The sequence below is a fragment of the Gadus morhua genome, chromosome 1 (assembly GCF_902167405.1).
Source record: "Gadus morhua chromosome 1, gadMor3.0, whole genome shotgun sequence".
Taxonomy (NCBI): Eukaryota; Metazoa; Chordata; class Actinopteri; order Gadiformes; family Gadidae; genus Gadus; species Gadus morhua.
The window spans coordinates 30,785,467-30,796,070 of NC_044048.1; positions in this window are offsets into that span (position 1 = coordinate 30,785,467).

The window sequence follows — 10,604 nt, forward strand, 5'->3', positions numbered from 1 at the left end:
ATGTTAGAAGTAAAAAAATACATTTCTAAATCCAGCCACCCAGTGCCATATTGAGAGCCGACCAAGAGTTTCCATGGTTACACAGTGGTATTTGTGTTTCTGTTAGTGTTGAGCTGAATATGCTTGAGAAGTGGGGACAAACGTGCTAGTTTCGAGTGCCAGTGAAACTCAAACAATAGATAACAACTTCAAACTGCAAATAAGGCTCCAGGGCCACCCTTCTCCGGGCTCTGCTTTGAGATGCTAATACAGACCTGGGACTGAAGGTTAGGGGCTGAAGCAGCCCTCCACTCAGTGTGGGGGGGGCTGCAGGGCTGTCCTGGGTGTGTCTGGGGGTCAGTGAGGAGGTGGCGGGCAGCGCGGTGGTGATTTACCGTCTGCTTTTACAGCCTGTATGTGTGGCTGTCTTCCTGCCAAAAGGGAGAGTGAGGAAGATGTAGCAGGGGGTCGGATGCCTCAGCACAACTGTTGATGTGCAGCTGGTGCCGAGAGAGGGGGTCGGGCACCAGCGACCTGCCACTGCAGTGGCCATACCAGTATCCACACCAGTATCCATACCAGTATATCCACACCAGTGTCCATACCAGTATCCACACAAGTGTCCATACCAGTATCCACACCAGTGTCCATACCAGTATCCACACCAGTGTCCATACCAGTATCCACACCAGTATCCATACCAGTATCCATACCAGTATCCACACCAGTGTTCATACCAGTATCCACACCAGTATCCATACCAGTATCCACACCAGTATCCACACCAGTGTCCATACCAGCGCCCTGTATCAATACCAGTGTCCATACCAGTATCCACACCAGTGTCCATACCAGCGTCCTGTATCCATACCAGCATCCATACCAGTATCGACACCAGTGTCCATACAAGTCTCCATACCAGTATCCATACTAGTGTTCATACCAGTATCCATACCAGTGTTCATACCAGTACCCATACCAGTGTTCATACCAGTATCCATACCAGTGTCCATACCAGCACCGTGTTGGCACCGAGAATAGTTAGACGGAGAAGGGCTGCCCGGGCAATACATACACACACGCACACACACACACACACACACACACACACACACACACACACACACACACACACACACACACACACACACACGCACACACACACACGTGCGCACAAAAACACACATGTGCGAGCTTAAACGGACAGACTGAGATGGACTTGGGCTGAATGAATGAATAAAGGGCCTATATCGCCGCTGCTCATTGGCAGTGAGGTACTCAGTGCAGTCCTATCTGCTACCGGCATCTCTGTCAGGTTGTTCCGTTCTGATACTCATATGCAGAGCGACGTCACAGCCGCAAGGAGCCAGCGGGGGGGGGCAACTACACACCTTCAGCTCCACAATCCTGAGAGCTCAAATGGCTTTTTAAATGGTCCAGCCCCCCCCCTACCCCCCCCCCCCCCGCCCTGGCTAAATGAGGGAGTGGTGACAGCCCAGTCCAGGGGTGACTTTATCAGCGTTGACGAGAGACAGGCTGACAGCCCTCCAAAGAGGAGGGGGGGGGAGGAGGGGGGGGGGAGGAGGGGAGCAGGAAGGAGAGTGATGGAGGAGCTGTGTGACGGGTCGTACCACTTCCTATTGTTGCACGGGGGCTGATAACCCCGCCGACCCCGGGCCGGGAGGAAGGCCTTGGCCCTCCTCCCTCAGCGCTGGAGCTCGCTCCGGCTTTGTCCTCAGATAACTCATTAACCCGGAGTCCACAGAGAGGAGGACACTGGGCTCCTTCCTCCTCTCCTCCAGCTCCCAGGGTGGGTAACCCACGGGCTCCCAGTATGGGTATCCCCGCCCACTTGTCGGCGGGCTCCAAGTATGGGTAACCCCGGCAGACTGGTCGGCGGGCTCCCAGTATGGGTATCCCCGCCCACTGGTCGGCCGGCTTCCAGCTGTCCGTCTGGGACCAGAGATGAGGAAAAAGTAAAATCCATGAGAGGAGAGTGAAAACACTGATGCACCGAGGAGACGGAGTACCAGGTGTTACTGATGCACCATGGGAGACGGAGTACCAGGTGTTACTGATGCACCATGGGAGACGGAGTACGAGGTGTTACTGATGCACCATGGGAGACGGAGTACAAGGTGTTTGGACGGTGGACCGCTGCACGGAAATGAAATAAATAACTACAATCAGTTGTTGTTGAATGACATCAAGCTCTCTGTTATGTCAGGGGGTTAAGGTTATATCACTATGTCTTGTGAATTAAACATCTGTTTAGAATTTAGCTTCCATAATGTATGAGGCGTCTTGTCCACCAATAATTGTTGCAAAATGCAAACAAATACCAATCATGTAAAATGTTCACTAACACCATTTTCAAAATTCAATATATTAGGTTTTTCTTTCCAAGAGTTCCTCGGGTTGACTGTCACATGTGTGGTCGAGTTTTATGCTTCCACGCATAGTTGTTCCCATTATGTCGAACTAAAGTGATTAATATCCCACACAAGAAGAACGGCTTCACTCCTAAAACCCTGCGTTCAACACAGCGATAAAACTCTTACACGTGGTAGAGGCAGTGGTCCTAGTGACAGGGTTTCTAACAGGGTGTCTGTGTGCCTGCGTGTTTCTAACAGTAAGTGTCTGTGTGTCTGTGTGTCTGCGTGTCTGTGTGTCTGCGTGTTTCTAACAGTAAGTGTCTGTGTGTCTGTGTGTCTAATCCACGCAGCTGACGGTGCGGACTGGAGGGGGAACATGTTTACGTTTCCATGATGAAAGAGTAGAGCACCCATAGGTGGCCTGCAGGGTCCCCAGACAGACTAGTGACACCACACAGGCCTCGGAATCCCCCTTACTGTGCACTGTTCTCCTCAGCTAATGTGTAGGTCTCCACTTGGCCGTGCTTTACAATATCTAATCTGTAACAGATTGAGTCAGGGGCGGGCGTACTGCGGACGGTGGGTCAGAAGCGCGATCGCCTTAAGGCTAACGAGAGAAGAACTCGACCGACCGTCTGAGTCTGGATGTCGGAGAAGACGTCATCAACAGCGTGTTTATCTTGATGGGATAAAATTATTGGAAACGTCTTTGAGTGTAAATTAAGCGTAGGTGTCTGCTGACAAGATTCATGATGAGAAATCAGGACCAGGAATACTGTTAAGGAGAAACTTTGAATGGAAAAAATTAAAATCGTCATGCATTACTTTATTTGTCGTTGTCTAATCGCTGTTTATTATTTATAATTCAAACTGGACAGCGTAAAATAAAGTCAGTTGGAGTTTGAGTTACTTTCTGCTGACTGAACTCCGTCATCTTGTGGACGAGAGAGGAACTGCCTCCGTTTCTTGGTAGATATTTGGTCTACTCTATTTGTTCGAGAACATCTACATTACAAAGCACATTCAAAGGCCACTTCAGAGGTAAGATAATATTCATGACTACACTACGTTCGCATAATACAATTCTTAGTGAACAATTAATTTAACGTGGCCTATTCATTGATGTATTATTAGATTTGGGAATAAATTGTTTTACGTTTGGACAACTTCTTACGGTCAAACAAACCTCGGGATTTCAACATGATCTTTTGTCCGTGCGATGCTGTGTTCGGGTGACATTTGAGATCCAATACAACAGTAATGGGTTTGTATCTCGCTGATCCCACGTGCGAGATCTCGCCGCGAGCGACCGATCAAATCCCCCCATTGTCCGCCTGCGTAATCCCCCGCTATGCCTTTAGGGTCGCGCTCACTGGGGACAGACTGAAGTTAAACACACAGCGGCGGTGGATACCGTCACAAGACATTCACAGGCTACATTATGTCTCTCTACCAAGCGGCATTTGATTGCATGTTGCTGACCAACAAGTCGGAGAATAGATTGCATGATCAAAATTACATTTTATTGACTACAAATATGGTATGTATTTCTTTCTGGGATGCAGAGATGCATTGGATTAATTCACAAAGCTCTGGTTATTCCTCGGTTCTCTGTCTGCCATGCCATCATATAAAGGATATCTTAGCCTAAATGGTCTGGCTAACCTATATCTAGTTTGCAATTAATTAATTTGTTCCCTGAAAAGTTTAACAATTATCTAAACTATTCTCTGTCTTCCCTAAGAACCATTTAGAGTAGGCTAATGCACACTTATCTACGACTCTGCCAACTAAACATCCTGCAGACCCCTGTGCTGAAAACATCTCCTGGTTGTCTTGAATAAAAAAGAAACATTGAACATCGTCATGGTTTATATATTAAAGAAACGTTAAACATTGTCCTGGTTAAATTAAAGAAACGTTGAACACCGTCCTGGTTTATACATAAAGTATGGCGGGAGGCTCAGGACAACGCGCTTACACTCACGCCTACAAGCGGCGCTTTCTGAGACACCTTGTGTGGCATTGTACCGAGTCGGCTGCACTCGGAGAAAGACGAGCCCCTGAAGGCCCCTCCCCGGCGGCCCTAGACCTCTGTCCCCTGAAGGCCCCTCCCCGGCGGCCCTCTGTCCCCTGAAGGCCCCTCCCCGGCGGCCCTCTGTCCCCTGAAGGCCCCTCCCCGGCGGCCCTAGACCTCTGTCCCCTGAAGGCCCCTCCCCGGCGGCCCTAGACCCCTGTCCCCTGAAGGCCCCTCCCCGGCGGCCCTAGACCTCTGTCCCCTGAAGGCCCCTCCCCGGCGGCCCTAGACCTCTGTCCCCTGAAGGCCCCTCCCCGGCGGCCCTAGACCTCTGTCCCCTGGAGGCCCCTCCCCGGCGGCCCTCTGTCCCCTGAAGGCCCCTCCCCGGCGGCCCTAGACCTCTGTCCCCTGAAGGCCCCTCCCCGGCGGCCCTAGACCTCTGTCCCCTGTCCAAACTGCGGCTGTGCATCTTTATTTGCTGTAATTACGACCCGGCCTCTGCTTGTGTGTCTGACACCGAGGATGCCACTGCCCACGACGCCTGGAAACAGGCCCCTCCCCTCTGTCTACACGCCGCGACCCCCCCCGCTGGAGCGCTGTGCGCCGGCCTTTGTTTACCGCCGCGCTGACCCGCCCGTCTGACGTGGTCAGCGACCAGGGCAGACCTCCACAGTATCAGAGCCGCGGCGGAGAGTCCAAACAGATTCCGATCTTAATGCCAGGAACGGACCCACGAGGGGCTAATCCTGTTGATGAAACAGAATCCCACCCGGGAAAGAAGAAGAAGAAGAAAGGCCCTGCAGCCCCAGGTGCCTTCAGCACACAGGCCTGGGCTTGTCCCTCTGTCACAGCTGATGAATTGTAAGGGCCCTCTTAGGCCCCCAGCCCGGGATGGGGGGGCTTAGCTCATTAAAGGGTCTGTTTTCTCATAAACAACCATAGTGAAGGAAATGAGTGTAATAATGGCGATGGGTTTAAAGCCTGTGAAAGTGGAGTGCTCAATGTAAACTCTAACTGTATAGAAGGCTGAAGACAGTGAGACCGGTTCAGCGAGTGTGTGTGTGTGTGTGTGTGTGCGTGTGTGTGTGTGTGTGTGTGTGTGTGTGTGTGTGTGTGTGTGTGTGTATGTGTGTGTGTGTGTGTGTGTGTGTGTGTGTGTGTGTGTGTGTGTGGGTGTGTGTTTATCTTTGTTAGTTCAAGAAGATTTATGTCGCGATGTTAAGTTGCTATGACGAACTTTGCAAAAGTTTGGAAATCTGAAACATGGTGTCTTGGCGCTTGCCTGTCATGCCTTGTCTGGGAAAAGCCCAAAGTGTATTGTCCAAATGTTTTTGGTCTAAATAACCGAAGACATTATCCTTGTCGTTAGTCATTACATTCACCTGCAATTAACAGTACATTAGCCATATGTCGGGAACAGTTTAACAGTTTCTAATGAGATCATGGCGGATAGGTTATCTCCATATCTTTTAGTGTCAGTGACAGGTTGACAGCATGGAGGGACCTGTAATCCTATTGTCTTCCTGAGGCTACTGATAGCTCTAAACAAAAGATTAGGCCTGGCCTCAGTTTAGCAGAGCTGCCTAATGGCGGACTCCCCGCAGAGCTGATAACAGGTCCCAGTGCAACATCTGTGCTCCGGTGTAAATCCAGCTAATCTGTTCATAAAGACTTGCATTTCATTCTATAATATCAAGTCTGAAAAAGGATAAGAGACACAAAGAACTACAACTTCATAGTTGAAAACGCTGTTCATTGTTATCCAGTCAAACAGCCAAGAATCAAACTATTATTTCAGTATTATTATTTAATATTTTTTAGATTGTAATATTATTTATATTGATATATATCATGAACCTTACGTAATACAATATTGAACACAAGCCTTCTCTTTTCCGGCCGAGCCCCAGATGACTCCCTGAGGTCAGGTTGCGTCCCATCACCCAGCAGGTCTTGTGATGTCAGACGAACCCCCCCCCCCCCTGCGTCACAAGCCGGACACGTGGACGACTCCTGAAGGCCCTTCTGGCTGCGCACGCTGTCCGGCGCGTGGCGAGATACTGATCCTCTGTGCTCCGACGTCCGTGAGATCACACCGGCGAGCTGTCAGCTGACTCTCCGACACCTCTCATGACGATGCACAGAGTTGGAACCTGCACACCTCTGATCACACACACACACACTTCACCGATAGGGACCTTGTATATTTTTGGTCACAATAAGTGATATTCGTTTTCATGGCGGGGAAGGTCGTTGGGGGGCTATTAAAAGGTCTGTAACCTTAGACCTCTGTTGGAATGGAAGCAGCGGCCCACCAAGCGTTGGACAGATACTACTTGATCCCAGTCAGGGCTCTATATATATACCACGTCATGGGGCTCACTGGATGGCTCGGGCGCACACCCAGGACCACGTGCCTTTCAGAGGCTCTGGACCCTCCCAGAGCTCTGCAGCGTGGAACCCTGAACGCAGAACACCCCATCACAGACCACTGAGCACGGACCACCAGGACGCAGAACACCCCATCACAGAACACTGAGCACGGACCACCAGGACGCAGAACACCCCAACACTGACCACTGAGCACGGACCACCAGGACGCAGAACACCCCATCACAGAACACTGAGCACGGACTACCAGGACGCAGAACACCCCATCACAGAACACTGAGCACGGACCACCAGGACGCAGAACACCCCAACACTGACCACTGAGCACAGACCACCAGGACGCAGAACACCCCATCACAGAACACTGAGCACGGACCACCAGGACGCAGACCACACCAACACAGAACACTGAGCACGGACCACCAGGACGCAGAACACCCCATCACAGACCACTGAGCACGGACCACCAGGACGCAGAACACCCCATCACAGAACACTGAGCACGGACCACCAGGACGCGGAACACCCCATCACAGAACACTGAGCAGGGAACACCCCAACACTGACCACTGCATCCCAGACCGCCTCCAACAGGTAGGTCGGGGTGCACAGGGGGCCGGCTCGTCGCTATGACGACCATGTACTCCATTAAACAGGCTAATCGTGTCTACATGGAAACTCATGTTTAACCTCGTGGTTAACCTGGCCTGTATTGGAAAGCTATTTCTGAGCACTTGTTGGTTATATGTTATGTATTTGGATCAATTTAAGTAATATAATATAAATAACGTATTTTGCTTAACGTGCGCTTGCAGTGATTACAATTGTACATTTTATTGAAACATATGTTCTTGTAACATGCACGGAAAGGCATCCACATAAATGTATCATAGTCTTACAAATGATTTACTAATCCATTTTTACACCAAAGTTTTAATTTGTCCTCAGTTCCTTCTGCCTGGTGCGGCGAAGAGGCCCTGGATGGACCCCCTTGAGCCCGGCGACCGCGTCACCCAGGGGAGCGTCACCCAGTCCGGCCCGCCGCCTCCCCCACCCGCCCACGGCCCCGGGTCCCGGGGGGGGGTCCCCGACGACACGCCGTGCGTAGCCGCGGCCCGGCCCATCGATCAGAACCCCGGACTCACAGAGGCCGCCCCCCCCGTGGAGGACGGGCCCCGGGGCCGCGGAGGACCCCCCGCGCACCACGACGGTCGTGAACACAGCCTGGGGGGCGGGGCGGGCGTCCTCTCTGGCAGGGAGGGGGACACACATCTGGAGGCCCTCCATACCTGCTTTGAGAGGCATGGGCGTCTCGCCGGCCCCGAGGAGCCCGCCGGGCCCGGCCGAGAGGGACCTGAAGAACGAGCTGAGGTCGTACCTGAGAAGGAGCGCAGCAGCGCCGGGCCGCGGGCCAGGGGGGCGGCGGGGGGGTCGGCCCCTCTCCCTGCCAGGGGGGAGACTGCACTTGGCACAGAGGCAACGCAGACGACCGGGGGCGGCATCAACATAAACACAATGAAGAACGACGGGGCCCATTCCGAAGCAGGTCCCGGGGCAGCAGACGGTAGCTCACGTGCAGAGACTAACAAACTGACTAATCCCGAGACAGAGTTACCCGTCAAAGAGGACATGATGACGACCGCCCCACACAAGTCCAGACAGCCCCGTCTGTGTCGGGGGCCCTGCGATGACTTCATCTGTTTAGGAAATACCCCTGGCTCGGCCCGAGCGCTGAGCTCAGAGACGTGTAGACGTTGGCCCGACGCAGATCACCAACGACCAAGCCTTAACATGGAAACGCTCTGTAGCGTTGCAGGGGTGGCAGTCGATGAAAGATTACAAAAAGTGAACATTAATCTTCTGCTACCGGGCCTAGACACAGACTCTCCAAACGGGAACACCGGGAGAGACAGCCCCCAGCCAGACTATAGCAGGAAGAAGAAGAAGAGAAAGAGAAGATGTATCTCTCTGCTGGAGAAAAGGGATCTCAGAGGACAGCTGAGCACAGAGGCGGAGGAGCAGAGTGTTCGGAGAACCGGGACAGATCCACGCTCATCAAGGAGCCACGGTGGAGTCCGGGGGGGTGAGGAACCCATTTCAGGTTCACTCCCAAGTACAGATGTAACCCAAACATCTCGTTTGATAGAAAACCCCTCCGATTACAGCTATCCCTTGACTCCCCTGCCTGACAATAAACATGGTCATTTACCAGGTCATCCTGATGGCCTAGCATTCTCCAGTGCTTCTATCAGCGATCGACAGTGCAACGCACTCCACTGCCCCCGAGCGAAGACAATCAGTCACCAAGCCTTCTGTACACACCGTCTGGCTGATGACAGTCATGCACCGACTCCAGCTGACTGTGCTACTGTGGCCACACATTTACAGGCTGAAGGACCTTCGCTGCAGACCACATCGACTGGATTGACTCTAACCCCGGGGTCGTTGACCCTGAAGTCTGTCTGTGAGAGCAGCTTCCTGTCAGGAGACGAGAGAACTGCTGATCATGGGGGGACTCCCCAGCAGCCCCATGAAGAGAACCCTTCTCTTGCAGCAAGGAACTGCATCAGTAGTGGTGCTGCCAAGGCCAATCCTTCTAGCAACAGCATTTCACATGGTGGAGAATCAAATGCTTCAACGATGGAAGCTGCTCAAAATGATGAAGAAAGGTCACACTTGGCTGCAGAGACGGGATTCCCTGGCGGAGACAACCTTACAGAGTGTCCTAGAGAGGCACAGCATACACAATGGCTGGAAATAGACGGTCGCAAGATGGTTCCGCTCAGTAGCTCAGACCTACCCCGGTCTACCATAGTTATGATTGGTCCTGATGCACAAGTGCTGACCCAAGATTTAAAGATGGGACTCTGTTCAGTTATTGTCGATAATCCAGTTGAAAGTCATTTTATTTTAGACTTCAGTAAAGTGTCGCCTGATGCAGAAAACACATCACCAGATACTCAACATGTTGAGACAATACCGGAGATTAGTTTATGTTCAGGGAATACCTCCACAGCGGGAATTCAATCTCCTGTAACACATAAAGTAACCGTTGATTTTTGTCACCCAAGCTCTTTTCCTTCTGAGGAAATATCTTCTAATTCTTCAATAAGCTTAGAAGGTTTACTAAATAACAGGCCAATGGCAACTGATACATCTCAGTTAACTCAGAACCATGGGGGTCATTGCAGCACAGATTCATCCAATTATGAGCAGAATATTGCAGATATGTCGGACAATACTCTACAAGTCTTGGATACAAATAAGAGAGACAAAGCTATAAATGAGGCTGAAAGGCTAGATGCGTCAGAATACCCATCAGAACTAAAAGGTCCAATAGAGGGACCTGGCACGACATCTGAGACGGGGGGGGATGTGAGTGACGCACCGGACTCTAAGAACAAAGTGTTCGCCATGTCCTCCTTTTGGAACGAGATGGAGAGGCTAACGATAAACGACATCTTGGGCTTAAGAATGATCTCCGTGAGCCCTCTGCCTCCGTCCCCTCTCCTCTCGCCTCTCCTGCAGAGCGAGGAGGCGGACGTGAATGACAATGCGGACTCAGGCTACTTCACCCCTCAGCTAGACGAGGCCACAACGCGGTCCACAGTTACTGATTCGGAGCAGGCTACGGTGAACTCTGCGGCTAGCAGACATGATTCATTGGGTTCGCTGGATGTCCTGTGGGATGGGGAGCCTCTCCCTGGGATGTCGGGGGCTGGGATCAACCCTGAGGACACGGTGTTGACCTCTGACACTAATCGACAACCCCAGCTCTCTGCCGGCAGCGAGGAAAGGCACGGCAGACCCATGTTAAAAACACAAGCTTGTACAATCTGCAC